At 41.2% G+C, this 14,598-nt stretch overlaps 1 protein-coding gene across 1 annotated transcript in view; it reads left to right on the forward strand.

Annotated features, from left to right (window-relative positions):
* Positions 1-14,598, forward strand: part of MAGI2 (membrane associated guanylate kinase, WW and PDZ domain containing 2) — a 1,116,794-nt gene that overhangs the window by 839,496 nt on the left and 262,700 nt on the right. The window lies entirely within an intron of this gene.

Raw genomic sequence — 14,598 nt, forward strand, 5'->3', positions numbered from 1 at the left:
AACAAAAGAAATAGTATTTTTCATTTCACCTAATACAAATACTGTAGTGCAATCTCTTTATCATGAAAGTTGAACTTACAAATGTAGAATTATGTACAAAAAAAACCCTGCATTCAAAAATAAAACAATGTAAAATTTTAGAGCCTGCAAGTCCACTCAGTCCTACTTCTTGTTCAGCCAATTGCTCAGACAAACAAATTTGTTTACATTTGCTGGAGATAATGCTGCCCGCTTCTTCTTTACAATGTCACCAGAAAGTGAGAACAGGTATTCTTATGGCACTGTTGTAGCCAGCATTTCAAGATAGTTACATACCAGATTGATATGTCTCTTCATGCTTCAACCACCATTCCAGGGGACATGCGTCCATACTGACTGCTCGATAACAGTCCAAGCCAGTGTGGACCGATGCATGTTCATTTTTATTATCTGAGTCAGATACCACCAGCAGAAGGTTGATTTTCTTTTTTGGTGGTTCAGGTTCTGTAGTTTCCATATTGAAATGTTGCTTTTTTAAGACTTCTGAAAGACTTCTGAAAACACCTCGTCCCACTCTGATTTTGGAAGGCACTTCAGATTCTTAAACCTTGGGTCAAGTGCTGTACCTATCTTTAGAAATCTCACATCGGTACCTTCTTTGCATTTTGTCAAATCTGCTGTGAAAGTGTTCTTAAAATGAACAACATGTGCTGGGTCATCATCCGACACTGATGAAATATATGGCAGAAACAGAGCAGTGGACATACAATTCTCCCCCAAGGAGTTCAGTCACAACTTTAATTAACGCACTATTTTTTTAACGAGCATCATCAGCATGGAAGCATGTCCTCTGGAATGGTGGCTGAAGCATGAAGGGGCATACGAATGTTTAGCATATCTGGCATGTAAATATCTTGCAATGCCGGCTACAAAAGTGCCATGCAAATGCCTGTTCTCACTTTCTGTTGACATTGTAAATAAGAAGCGGGCAACATTATCTCCTGTAAATGTAAACAAACTTGTTTGTCTTAGCGATTGGCTGATCAAGAAGTAGGACTTGTAGGCTTAGAAGTTTTACATTGTATGGGTTTTTTGAGTGCAGTTATGTAACAAGAAAAATCTACATTTGTAAGTTGCGCTTTCATGACAAAGAGATTGCACTACAGTACTTGTATGAGGTGAATTGAAAAATACTATTTCTTTTGTTTATCATTTTTACAGTGCAAATATTTGTAGTAAAAAATAATATACACTTTCATTTCAATTACAACACAGAATACAATATATGTGAAAATGTAGAAAAAACATCCAAAATATTTAATAAATATTTAATAAATTTCCACTGGTATTCTATTGTTTAACAGTGTAATTAAAACTACAATTAATCGTGATATAAATTTTTAATCGCAATTAATTTTTTGAGTTAATCACGTGAGTTAACCGTGATTAATCAACAGCCCTACTAATTACTATAGATATTTGTAGATGAAGGGCTTTTCCCCCTCACCCTCTGTCTCATCCTTTTCCCAACTGTTGAATGCATCGGTAATTTCCCAGGGAGGCGAGAGCCACACCGAATAAATATAGAGTAATAGATATACAGTAATTCCTCACTTAACGTTGTAGTTATGTTCCTGAAAAATGCGACTTTAAGCGAAATGATGTTAAGCTAATCTAATTTCCCCATAAGAATTAATGTAAATGAGGGGGTTAGGTTCCAGGGAAATTTTTTTCACCAGACAAAAGACTATATTATATACTATATATATTTATATTCACACACACACAGTATAAGTTTTAAACCAACAATTTAATACTGCTACACAGCGATGATGATTGTGAAGCTTGGTTGAGGTGGAGGAGTCAGAGGGTGGGATATTTCCAGGGAATGCCTTACTGCTAAATGATGAACTAGCAATTGGTTGAGCCATCAAGGGTTAACTCTCACACTCTACTGTACAAGGCAGCAGGACAGGAGGGAGGGCAGACAGAGACAGAGACACACACCCTGTGTGTGTGTGAGAGAGAGAGATGCGCATTTCCCCTTCAAGTATGAAGAGTGTGGTCAGAAGTACACTGCCTTGTTAATTAGATCAGCAAGCTGAGACCAGACCGCAGCTGCAGCTGCTGCCTGGAAGCTTCCTCTGTTGTGTGTCCCCCCTGCTCTATGGAAAATGGGGTAAGCGGGGTGCAGGAGCAGGGGGGAGGGAGACACCCTGACATTAGCCCCCTTCTTCCTCCCCCCCACACAGCAAGCAGGAGTCTCGGGGAACAGCTGCAAGGCAGAGGGCAGGAGCAGCACATGGCAGTGGGGGGAGGGACAGCTGCAATTGCTAGCCTGCTGGGCAGCTGCTGCACAGGAAACTTAGGGGAGCGGGGAGCTGATAGGGAGAGCTGATGGGGGGCTGTCGGTCCACCCTGGTTCCAACCACCCACCAGCTAGCTCCACTGGGCTGCTCTTCCTGCAAGCAGTGGACAAAGCAGGCGGCTGCCAAACAACGTTAGAAGGGAGCATTGCGCAACTTTAAACGAGCATGTTCCCTAAATGATCAGCAACATAACAACGAAACAACATTAACCCAGATGACTTTAAGTGAGGAGTTACTGTATTTTAAGCCAGAAGGGATCGTTAGAACATCTAGTCCAAAATCCTGTGTTACACAGGGCATACAAGTTCACCCAGTCCTTCGAGTAGCCTCTGCGTATTCACACTGTGGGATCAAGGTACCTGTGTCATAGGAGCCCCTCGCCCTCCCTCTCTCTCTCAAGGTCCCTGGCTCTCTCCAGGTTGATATAGGAGACCTATCTGCAGAGCTCAAATTCTGCTGCCAAGCATGGATCCAGGGCTGCAAAACCCAGGTCTGGATCCAGCAGCCAAGGGTGGATCAAAATCTACCAATTAAGTAAGAGGAAAAAAATCTTACTTCATTGGCCTTTCAGAGTTGGTAAGACAACTCCCACCTTTTCATGCTCTCTGTATGTGTATATATATCTCCTCAATATATGTTCCATTCTATGCATCCGAAGAAGTGGGCTGTAGCCCACGAAAGTTTATGCTCAAATAAATTTGTTAGTCTCTAAGGTGCCACAAGTACTCCTGTTCTTTTTTTAAAATGACTATTTGTGTAAAAGCATAGAAGTAATTTGAATATTTCAAAATGCCAATTCCAAATTATTTTTGTAATAATCAGATTGCTCATGTCTGATATACGCCCTTCATGTTTTTCAAAATACTGTTACCTTTACTACTGAGTGCTGGGATTGTCAAATTTGTGTATATCTGGGTCAGAGAATTAATTATCTAAAAGGGGTGTATAGGTCAACCTAAACCTCCGTTGCTGCAATTTAAGCCCATTGCTTCTTGCCCTATCCTCAGAGGTTAAGAAAAACATTTTTTCTTCCTCCTCCTTGTAACAACCTTTTACATACTTGAAAACTGTTATCATGTCCCCTCTCAGTCTTCTCTTTTCCAGACTCTTTTCCAGATTAAACAAACCCAGTTTTTCAATCTTCCCTCACAGGTCATGTTTTCTAGACCTTTAATCATTTTTGTTGCTATTCTCTGGACTCTCTCCAATTTGTCCACATCCTTCCTGAAATGTGGCGCCCAGGACTGGACACAATACTCCAGTTGAGGCATAATCAGAGCGGAGTAGATTGGAAGAATTACTTCTTGTGTCTTGCTTACAACACTCCTGCTAATACATCCCAGTATGATGTTTGCTTTTTTTGCAACAGTGTTACATTGTTGATTCATATTTAGCTTGTGGTCCACTATGACCCCCAGATCCCTTTCCGCAGTACTCCTTCCTAGGCAGTCATTTACCATTTTGTATGCATGGAGTACTTTGCATTTGTCCTTAAAGAATTTCATCCTACTTACTTCAGACCATTTCTCCAGTTTGTCCAGATCATTTTGAATTTTAATCCCATCCTCCAAAGCACTTGCAACCCTTCCCAGCTTGGTATCGTTGGCAAACTTTATAAGTGTACTCTGTATGCCATTATCTAAATCATTGATGAAGATATTGAACAGAATCGGACCCAGAACTGATCCCTGTGGGACCCCACTCGTTATGACTTTCCAGCATGACTGTGAACCACTGATAACTACTCTCTGGGAACGGTTTTCCAACCAGTTTTGCACCCACCTTATAGTAGCTCCAGCTAGGTTGCATTTCCCTAGTTTATTTATGAGAAGGTCATGTGAGACAGTATCAAAAGTCAAGATATACCACCTCTCGGTCCGAATTCAAGCAATACTCCTGTTAACTTCAATGGGATTATAGAATTAGGCCCTTTCCGTCCTTTAAATATTCCAAATATATCTGAAACCTCAAATTGCCTTCCTGTCTTTTTGCTGTTGAAGGCATTGCTTTGTAAATAAATGTCTGCTCCTGCAAGAAAACATTAGTATCCAAGTCATGTAGAAGCAGAGCAGGTAGGTTCTGTTAAGTACTTTTGTGTTTTTAAGTGGCCACAATTATTTCTGAACTGCTCAGCAGACTACTCATTAAGCTTCTTCCCTAAATGAAGAGCTTCACCTTGATGTTCATATTTATTGAGTCAGCATGAAGAGGTGCTCTTAGAGCAAACTACGGGCCCAATCCTGCAAACCCTTTATGGAAACAATTCCAGTGCTGCAAATTCTCAACTCAAGAGCGACATGATTTTGACTGCAGTTCATCTTTGCTCATGTGAGTAGTTCTGTTGAAGTTGATGGAACTACTTGCATGATCAAGGGCTTGCTGAATGATACCCTGTGATTATTCATTAAAAAATGCAAAAGGCTTTTGCTCTCCAAAGGCAGCCTTTGGTTTATTATGTGATCTCCAACCTTTTCTGTGCAGTCAGACAGAGTTGATCATCGCACCCTTGCATGTTGTGATCAGAAGCAACACCAGCAGTTTGTATCTTGTAGTGATGAAAAGTCAACATATTCATAGAATTGACTGACTGCCCAGAGCATGACATTTCAACTGGTGCATTGCAGAAAATCTTACATAATTACATGATTTTTCAATTGAATTAGGCCCATTTCAGAGTAAAGTACCACCAGCTACACAATATTCTAGCTGTTTACCCATTGACTATTCAGTTATAACAGTGTTTCCAATTTTCCAGTGTGTATTCACTTTGCCCCCCCATGAACATGTTGCTGTCAGGATTTCAAAGGGCTAGGATCATCAGACCCGAGGTACATATTCTCAGATGGTGTAAATTGGTGGAACTCTATTAAAACCAATGAATCTGAGGCTCTGGCCCTAAAATGGCAAGATAAAGCTCTTTAAACATTTATATAGCATTCTAAAGGTACAAGGTATCTTTATCTTTCTCTAGTCTATATCCTTATATTCATTATTATTAATGGTATTCCTAATATTGTTTATTATTTTTATAAAGGTGGTTGGTGTAAACTCTGCAATTTTTAAATTCAGCCAGTGATAGAGAGATTTTAAGTAAATTCTGCTTGTCAAACAAATAAACAAAAAACATTGAAAACCAGTTAACAATGAAGTTGGAATTTGGGTTTGCAAGTTGCTGCTGAAATACTGGAATTTTCAAAGTGGAAAGTCACGAGGTTCAGTAATATTGTGTCAACCATTCTTGCTTCCAAGTAACATATGTAGCTGGTTACTTTTTGTATTAGGCATTAAAGGACAGATGCTCAGCTGGTGTAACTTGTCAGAATTTATAATAATATACACCAACTGAGATCTGCCCCTCAGAATCCACCCCTTTGTTTTGTGTGACATATGCATAGCTGAATTGTAAAACATCTGCCTAAGTGATTTTTTAAAAATAATTGAACTCTTAATGTTGGTTTTGTGTCTTTTCCAGGATCCAGTTTAATCACATATAATTTTTAGTGGGAAATTTCAACTTGGGCTCTGAATTTGTAGGTAGAGTACAAACAGTCCTATTTCTGGCCGAAGCTGTGTAATAGCTAGGGTACTAGGCAGATTTTTTTTTATGTATTCTTTAGTTGTGGCATTCAGCTTTTAGGAACAGAAAGCTGGAATTATCCTAGGTAGACAGGAAATAATGAGGTTGACCCATCTAATCCGCAATCATACTAAGAAAATTAACTCAAGATTTGTGTTGTCAAAAATCAATGCTTTTATTTAACAGTGCCAAATTTACAGTTTGGCCTATTTGTGTAGAAATATATATTTTTAACAATTCTAGCAGTTGCCTCAGGAGCTTTATGGCAAGCCCCATATATCAGTCTAAAATGGAGTAATTTGTGCTCACAGGGTTTTGCATTGTAGGCCAGTTGTTTAGTTAAATGGATCCTAACAACAACAACAGAAAATCACCTTAGTATGAGTTAAAGGAAAGTGTTCAGCATTCATTTCTGTCCTATTATTTCAAATTACAACTGGCTTATTATGGTGCGTGTGTGGGTCTCAGCTTCTGTTAGTAAAGGAGACCTTCCTTTCCTCTGAATTCGAAATTCATGCTCTTTTTTTAACCATTAGCTTATGGTTTGTTCAGTTTTCAAAACTGCGACCTTTACTCTCAAATGGATTGAAGTGTACACATTTCCATAATCAAAGGTGACTTCAAAATAAAATTGTGCCTGGGAGAGAAGCAAAACAACATCCTACTGCCTGAAGAATATAGCTACTTGTAAGCTACTTCAGAGCTACAAAAATCATTAACAATGGGGATTTACTGAATGCTTAGCATTTGCCATTGGAAAAACAACTTTTAATATAAGAACATAACATAAGAACATAAGAACGGCCATACTGGGTCAGACCAACGGTCCATCTAGCCCAGTATCCTGTCTTCTCACAGTGGCCAATGCCAGGTGCCGCAGAGGGAATGACCATCACAGGTAATCATCAAGTGATTGCCCTTTGCCCATTACCAGCTTCTGGCAAACAGAGGCTAGGGACACCATCCCTGCCCATCCTGGCTAATAGCCACTGATGGACCTATCCTCCATCAACTTATCTAGTGCTTTTTTGAACCCTGTTATAGTCTTGACCTTCACAACATCCTCTGGCAAAGAGTTCCACAGGTTGACTGTGCGTTGTGTGAAGAAATACTTCCTTTTGTTTGTTTTAAATCTGATGCCTATTAATTTCATTGGGTGACCCCTAGTTCTTGTGTTATGAGAATGAGTATATAACACTTCCTTATACTTTCTACACACCAGTCATGATTTTATAGAACTCTATCATATGCCCCCTTACTCATCTCTTTCAAGATGAAAAGTCCCAATCTTATTAATCTCTCCTCATACAGAAGCTGTTCCAGACCCCTAATCATGTTTGTTGCCCTTTTCTGAACTTTTAGACTGTGGCATCCTCATGTTGTAATAGAAAAGGAAGAGAACATTATGGATGAGAAAGTAAATGGAATAATGTTCATGTGTGTGTTAATGTAAATATTTTGTACTGTATTTAGTCCCTGATAATAAGAAAATTACTTTAGAAGAACTTGGGTGCAATGGCTTTTTAACTCTCTAATATTACTTTGCATCTCTGTAGCACTCTTTGTCCAAGAATATCCCGTGCTCTACAAGTATATATTGTCACACAACATCCAGACCAGATAAATATGAGATTTATTGGGATTGTCTTGCCTGTGATACTATTGAAATTCATACTACCTCTTGGATGGGGTGTTACTAAAACAACATTCTAGGATAGGAAGTGAAATAGAATACTGTATCTGCAGGGGAATTTAGGATGACAGAATGTAATTATCTAAGGTGGAATTTGGTTGGGACAATGGGTTAACACTCACCCATGCTTGCAAAATGTACCGTAGGACAAGAAGTAACTAAGCTTCATTTCATGAACAAATATATAAAGCTGTTGGTTGAGCTGAGAGACTATACACAGGGCCGGCTCCAGGGTTTTTGCTGCCCCAAGCAGGGGGGGGAAAAAAAAGCCGTGATCGCCGGCAATTCAGCGGTAGCTCCACTGCACTGCTTTCTTGTTCGGCGGCACTTCGGCAGCAGGTCCTTCCCTCCGAGAGGGACCGAGGGACCCGTCGCCAAATTGCCGCTGAAGAGCCCGACGTGCCGCTCCTTCCCCTTGGCTGCCCCAAGCTCCTTATTTGTATTTCCTCACCTTACTAATGTTGGAGTATCCTTCTTCTATAGGTTAGTATAGCAATGATCTCAATTTATTATCATATATGTCAATTTGTTGCCATGGCCCTCTTGTGGTTAGGTATCTGTGGACGTGACACATGTCCCTGCTATATACGTCAATTCATTGCCATGACACTATTGTGGTCGGACTCACATTCCTGTGTTCGGAAATCCCCCTTAAACACTCTGTTTTCATCTCCCCAATACTTGGGGTTTTCTGTTTATCTGTGCCAAATTTCATAGGACTCAAGCCTTATGCTAAAACAGCAGAAGTTAATGTCTTACAGGATGCAGGCCTGTATGTTCCTTGCATTACTGCTGAATATAATAAAGGCAAGCTAGCCCTGTGGACTACAAGGTACAACATTTTCAGGTAGAAATGTGATTTTCAATCTGACAATGTTGCTTTAATGAACATAGGAATTGCTTTTTTCGATTAGACCAGTAGTTTGTCTAGTCTAGTATGCTATCTCTTAAATTGGGCAGTACCGTATGTTTCAGAGGAGAGTGCAGGAAACCCTCTAGTGGCCCTTTGAGGAAGTTTTATTTTATTTAACCTTCATCAGTTAGCTCATGCCCAGAATCATGAGAGGTTTTGTCCCTTTTTTTAACCTTATGTACTTACACATATTGTTATTATCCATATAAATCTGTAGATCTGTTTTAAATCCTACAAAATTCTTGGTCTCAATGATATATTATGGCAGTGCGTTCCACAGCTCCTATAAAAAAATATTTTCTTTTATCAGTTTTAAATTTGTTTCCTTTAAATGTAATTGAATGACCTCTTATTATTGGAATAGAATAAATAAAATTGCCCATTTTCTGTATATTAATTTTTCAATTCTAACACCGCTCTTATCTCTCTGTTCTCTAAACTAAACAGTCCCCGTCTTTTCAATTATTCTTCTTATGAAATCATCTTATCTGCCTCTTCTTTCTTATTCATTGATTGTCCTATTACTTAACATGGTGTTAGGGAGAAATGCAAAACTGTATTTTGCATGAAACACAAATCAGAGATTCTAACAATCTATATCATTTAAAAATCCTGTGACATTTTCTCCCGTATTAGCTCGTACATCTTGCCCAATTTACAAGATGTGTAAACACATTGCCCACTCAAAGTGCCCCTACATTTTGTGGTTGTCATCCTTCACTTAGAATGGTGGTGTTTTGTGGGAAACTTGTTTACTATAAGAGGGTTCCATTGTGTAATAGAATGGCTTGTCCTCTGGCAGGAGGTCCTGGGGCTAAGCCTACCCTGATGACAGGACAAGCCATGCTGATGGGAAATTAAGGTGATTCCTGTATAAAAGGAGCCAGGTTTAAGTACTGATAGATTACAGCTGGGGAAAATGTTGCAGGGAAGAGACTGCAGGGAGCAAGAAGGCTCCTACAGGACCCTGAGTCAGATGACAAGTCAGAGCAGGAAAGGAAGCTCAGAACAGGGAGAAAAGCTCCCTAGACAGGGAGGCCTGGGAGGGACCGTGACCAAGCACAGAGAGTGAGGAAAGTTCTTCAGACAGGGAGGCCTGGAAGAGATCCTGATCAAAACTGGAAAGAGACTGAAAAGGCCTCCAGGCAGAGAGGATTGGGAAGAGACCATGAGGAAACAGAGAAGAAACTGGGAGACGCAGAGGGGAAGCAAGAAGCCTTTGATAGGAACTGGCCCAGGGAAAACTGCAGTACAGGTAAAGAGGACTGATAAAAACCTAGTTATTCTGTACAAGGCCCTAGGCCAGAATCCTGAGTTGAGGGTGGAACTGTGCTCCCCTAACAGCTGCAGTGAAGAGGGCTTCAGGCTGAACCCCAAAGACAGGCTGAAGAGTAGCCCCAGAGAGGACACATGGGTCTATTTTGTGTAAGATATATTTGGGACTTTTTAGTTTGTCTAGTCTAAAAGACTAGGCAGTTGTGACCCCAAAAGGGTAGAGTTAAGATCCAGTGGATGTAGTGTATTTGGACTCTCAGAAAGCCGTTGACAGTGTTGCTCACCAAAGGCTCTTGAGCAAAGTAGGCAGTGATGGGATAAAAGGAAAAGTCCTCTCATGGATCATAAATGGTTAAATTATAAGAAACAAAATGGTAGGTATAAACAGTTTTCACAGTGGAGAGAGGTAAATAGCAGTGTGCCCCCAGAAACTGTACTGGGACCAGTGCAGTTCAACATATTCATAAATTATCTAGAAAAAGAGGTAGAGAGTGAGGTGGCAAAGTTTGCAGACGATACTAAACTGCTCAAGATAACAGAGTGCAAAGAGTTACAAAAGGAGCTCACAAAACTAAGTGATTGGGCAACAAAATGGCAGCCGAAATCCAGTGTTGATAATTGCAAAGTAATGCACACTGGGAAACATAATCCCAGCTATACATACAAAATGATGGAGTCTAAATTAGCTGTTAACACTCAAGAAACAGATCTTGGAGTCATTGTGAATAGTTCTCAGAAAACATCTGCTCAATGTGCAATGGCAGTCAAAAAAGCTAACAGAATGTTAGGAACCATTAGAAAAGGGATTGATAATAAGACAATAATGCCACTATATAAAATCCATGGTATGCCCACATCTTGGATATTGTGTACAGTTCGGGTTGCCCCATCTGAAAAAAAGATATATTAGAATTGAAAAAAGTACAGAGAAGAGCAATGAGAATGCTTAGGGGTATGGAACAGCTTCCATATGAGGAGAGAGTAAAAAGAGTGGGACTGTTCATCTTACAAAAGAGATGACTAAGGGAGGATATGAAAGAGGTGTACAAAATCATGAATGGTGTGGAAAAAGTGAATAAGGAAGTGTTATTTACCACTTCACATAACACATGAACCAGGAGTCACCGAATGAAATTAGGCAGCAGGATTAGAACAAACAAAAGGAAGTATTTCTTCACACAACACAGTCAACCCGTAGAACTTGTTGCCAGGGGAAGTTATGAAGGCCAAAAGTATAACTGGGTTAAAAAAAGAATTAGATAAGTTAATGGAGGATAGATCCATCAATGGCTGCTAGCTAAGATGGTCAGGGACACAACCCCAAACTCTGAATGTCCCTTAACCTCTGATTGCCAGAAGCTGGGAGTGGATGACAGGGGATGGATCACTTGATAAATTGCCCTGTTATGTTCATTCCCTCTGAAGCATCTAGCACTGTCCACTGTTGAAAGACAGGATACTGGGCTAGATGGACTATTGGTCTGACCCAATATGACTGTTATTATGTAAGATGGTGACTGGGCCAGGAGGCTGAGTTGCTGGCAGAAAAACCAACACATCTTAGGGGTGACCATTGGCAGGGGGAGAAGTCTGGATAGAAAGTTGTGATGCCATGCCAGGCCACAAGGGGATGCCAGGTGATAACTAGGATCCCTCAGTTATATAGAGGGATCCTAGTTTTCTGTGATAAAAAAACAAAATTCTCTAATAAAAAACATAAAAAATCCATGTTTTTCCATGATTAAAATGAAACACTAAACTTTAGTTTCCCTACCCACAATGTTTATAGATATCAGTTGAACACAATGTTTTACTGATATACAGTTGAACCCCATTTATCTAAGTCTCCGTTATCTGGCTCTCCATATTAGCCGAACCACCAGCCATGCAGGGCTGACAGCCCAAGGCCCCACCACCCATCTTAAAATAAGGGATAGAAAGCTCTTTGCCAATTCTCCTGATTATCCCAATTTTTGATTATCCAATTAGATTGGATAAACGGGCTTCACTGTAAATTTAAAGCGCATTCAAAAATCAACCACAAGAGAGGGAGGTTGTGCACATTGAATAAGTGACACTGGCACTTTCAGTAAAATTTAATTAATAGTTGATACATGTTTTTATTTTTTCACAAAATGTAAAAACTAAAGATTTTCTGTAAAAATCCAAATTCCACCTTTTTCTTTGACAAACGGATTTCTAAGCTCCGTGGTCGTATTCCTTGTTTTATGTTATGTTTTTAATTTCATATTATGTCTGAAATTTTTGGGAAATCACAAACTGTAAGTGCTATTTGCAAGTAAAATTCTGAAACTAAATTAACCCCCACTGCTATCAATGCAGTTCAAGGAGATTTAAATATACAATTCTCTCTAGACCTAGTGAAAGCTGCACAGCTATAGCTATATGCAGTGTTTTGAAAACTGAAGAGTAAATATCCCATATCAAGACTAAAAGGTGATTAGATAACTGTGCTGTAAAATCACAGTTTAGGCAAATGCATGTTTATTATTGTCATAACTATAAAGGGAAGGGTAACAGCTCTCCTGTGTACAGTACTATAAAATCCCTCCTGGCCAGAGACTCCAAAATCCTTTTCCCTGTAAAGGGTTAAGAAGCTCAGGTAACCTGGCTGACACCTGACCCAAAGGACCAATAAGGGGACAAGATACTTTCAAATCTTGGGGGGGGAAGGCTTTTGTTTGTGCTCTTTGTTTTGGGGGTTGTTCGCTCTTGGGACTGAGAGGGACCAGACATCAATCCAGGTTCTCCACATCTTTCTAACAAGTCTCTCATATTTCAAACTTGTAAGTAAACAGCCAGGCAAGGCGTCTTAGTTTTACTTTGTTTTCTCAACTTGTAAATGTACCTTTTACTAGAGTGGTTATCTTTGTTTGCTATACTTTGAACCTGAGGCTAGAGGAGAGTCCTCTGGGCTCTTTAAGTTTGATTACCCTGTAAAGTTATTTTCCATCCTGATTTTACAGAGATGATTTTTACCTTTTTCTTTTATTAAAAGCCTTCTTTTTAAGAACCTGATTGATTTTTCCTTGTTTTTAGATCCAAGGGGGTTGGAACTGTATTCACCAGGAGTTGGTGGAAGGAAGGAGGGGGGATGGTTAATTTCTCCTTGTTTTAAGATCCAAGGGGTTTGGATCTGTATTCACCAGGGAATTGGTGAATGTCTCTCAAGGCTACCCAGGGAAGGGAATTAGCTTTGGGATGGTGGCAGCGGACCAGATCTAAGCTGATAGTTAAGCTTAGAAGTTTTCATGCAGGCCCCCACATTTGTACCCTAAAGTTCAAAGTGGGGAAGCAGCCTTGACAATTATCAAAAAAGGAGTTGGAATGATACCAAGCATTAAAAATAATTAACACCTGGGGCTACTTAAGTAATAAATATGCTAACTATATTTGTATTTTGGGTTGTTTGGTATTATATTCCTGTAAAGTATGTTACTGAATGAAATTCATTAGTATCTAATTCAGCCTTTCTACATAGGTCACATTACCTAATGTAGGCCTCAGACAATAGAATTAGTAAAACCTTATTATTTGGATGTCTAATTTAATAATCAGTTGGAATCGCTGAAGAGATATTATCCTACCAACAGTTCTCCCTTGTATTTACCTGTTTTGGCTATTTTGTAGCACTGAGATTTTTTAAAACTATTTAAAACCCATTAGCTAATTTTAGAACAGGTTTAAACACTGATCAACTTAATTTGCCTTTCTGTCAGTGCATGTATAAACATACAGTAATTGCCTTTCTCTGCTGGCTGGCAACTTCAGCGGCTGCACGTTCAGTCCCTTCAGGGATAAGTGCACTTACTCTGGTATTGCTTAAGGACTCTGAAAGTGATCTAAACCAGTGGTTTTCAAACTTTTTTTCTGGCAACCCAGCTGAAGAAAATTGTTGATGCCTGCGACCCAACAGAGCTGGGAACATGGCCAGCACAACCCATTAGGAAACCTAGGCGGTCGCCTAGGGTGCTAACATTTGGGGGGTGGTGACTGAGGCGGCCGGATCTTCGGCCGCCCCGGTCATTGGCGGTATTTCAGGGGCGGGACCTTCCGCCGCCTCTGTCGGGGGCAGCATTTCGGGGGCGGGATCTTCCGCTGCCTAGGGCGGCAAAAAAGCTGGCGGCGCTCCTGGCTGGGGATGAGGGGTTTGGGATGTGGGAGGGGCTCAGAGCTGGAGCAGAGGGTTGGGGTGCGGGGGTGAGGGCTGTGGGGTGAGGCCGGGAATGAGGGGTTCAGGATGTGGGAGAGGGCTTTGAGCTGGGGCAGGGGGTTAGAGTGCGGGAGGGGGTCAGGGCTCTGGGCTGGGGTTGCAGGCTCTGGAGTGGGGCCGGGGATGAGGGGTTTGAGGTGCAGGAGGGGGGTCCAAGTTTGGAGGTGCTCAGGGCTGTGGCAGGGGATTGAGGCACGGGGTTGGGGCTCGGGCTTACCTTGAGTGGCTCCTGGTCAGCAGCGCAGGGGAGGTGCTAAGGCAGGCTTCCTGCCTGTCTTGGCACTGCAGACCACACTGCACCCCAGAAGCAGCCAGCAGCAGGTCCGGCTCCTAGGTGGAGGTGCGCAAGTGGCTCTGCATGGCTCTCACCTGCAGGCACCCCCCCTCCCCAGCTCCCATTGGCCGAGTGCGGAGGCAGTGCTCAGGGCAGGAGCAGCGCGTGGAGCCCTGTGGCCCCCCCGCCTAGGAGCCAGACAAGCTGCTGGTGGCTTCCAGGGCACAGTGCAGTGTCAGAACAGGTAAGAACTAGCCTGCCTTAGCTGGGCAGCACTGCCAACG

Source organism: Emys orbicularis, chromosome 1, assembly GCF_028017835.1.
Source record: "Emys orbicularis isolate rEmyOrb1 chromosome 1, rEmyOrb1.hap1, whole genome shotgun sequence".
NCBI classification, from domain to species: Eukaryota; Metazoa; Chordata; order Testudines; family Emydidae; genus Emys; species Emys orbicularis.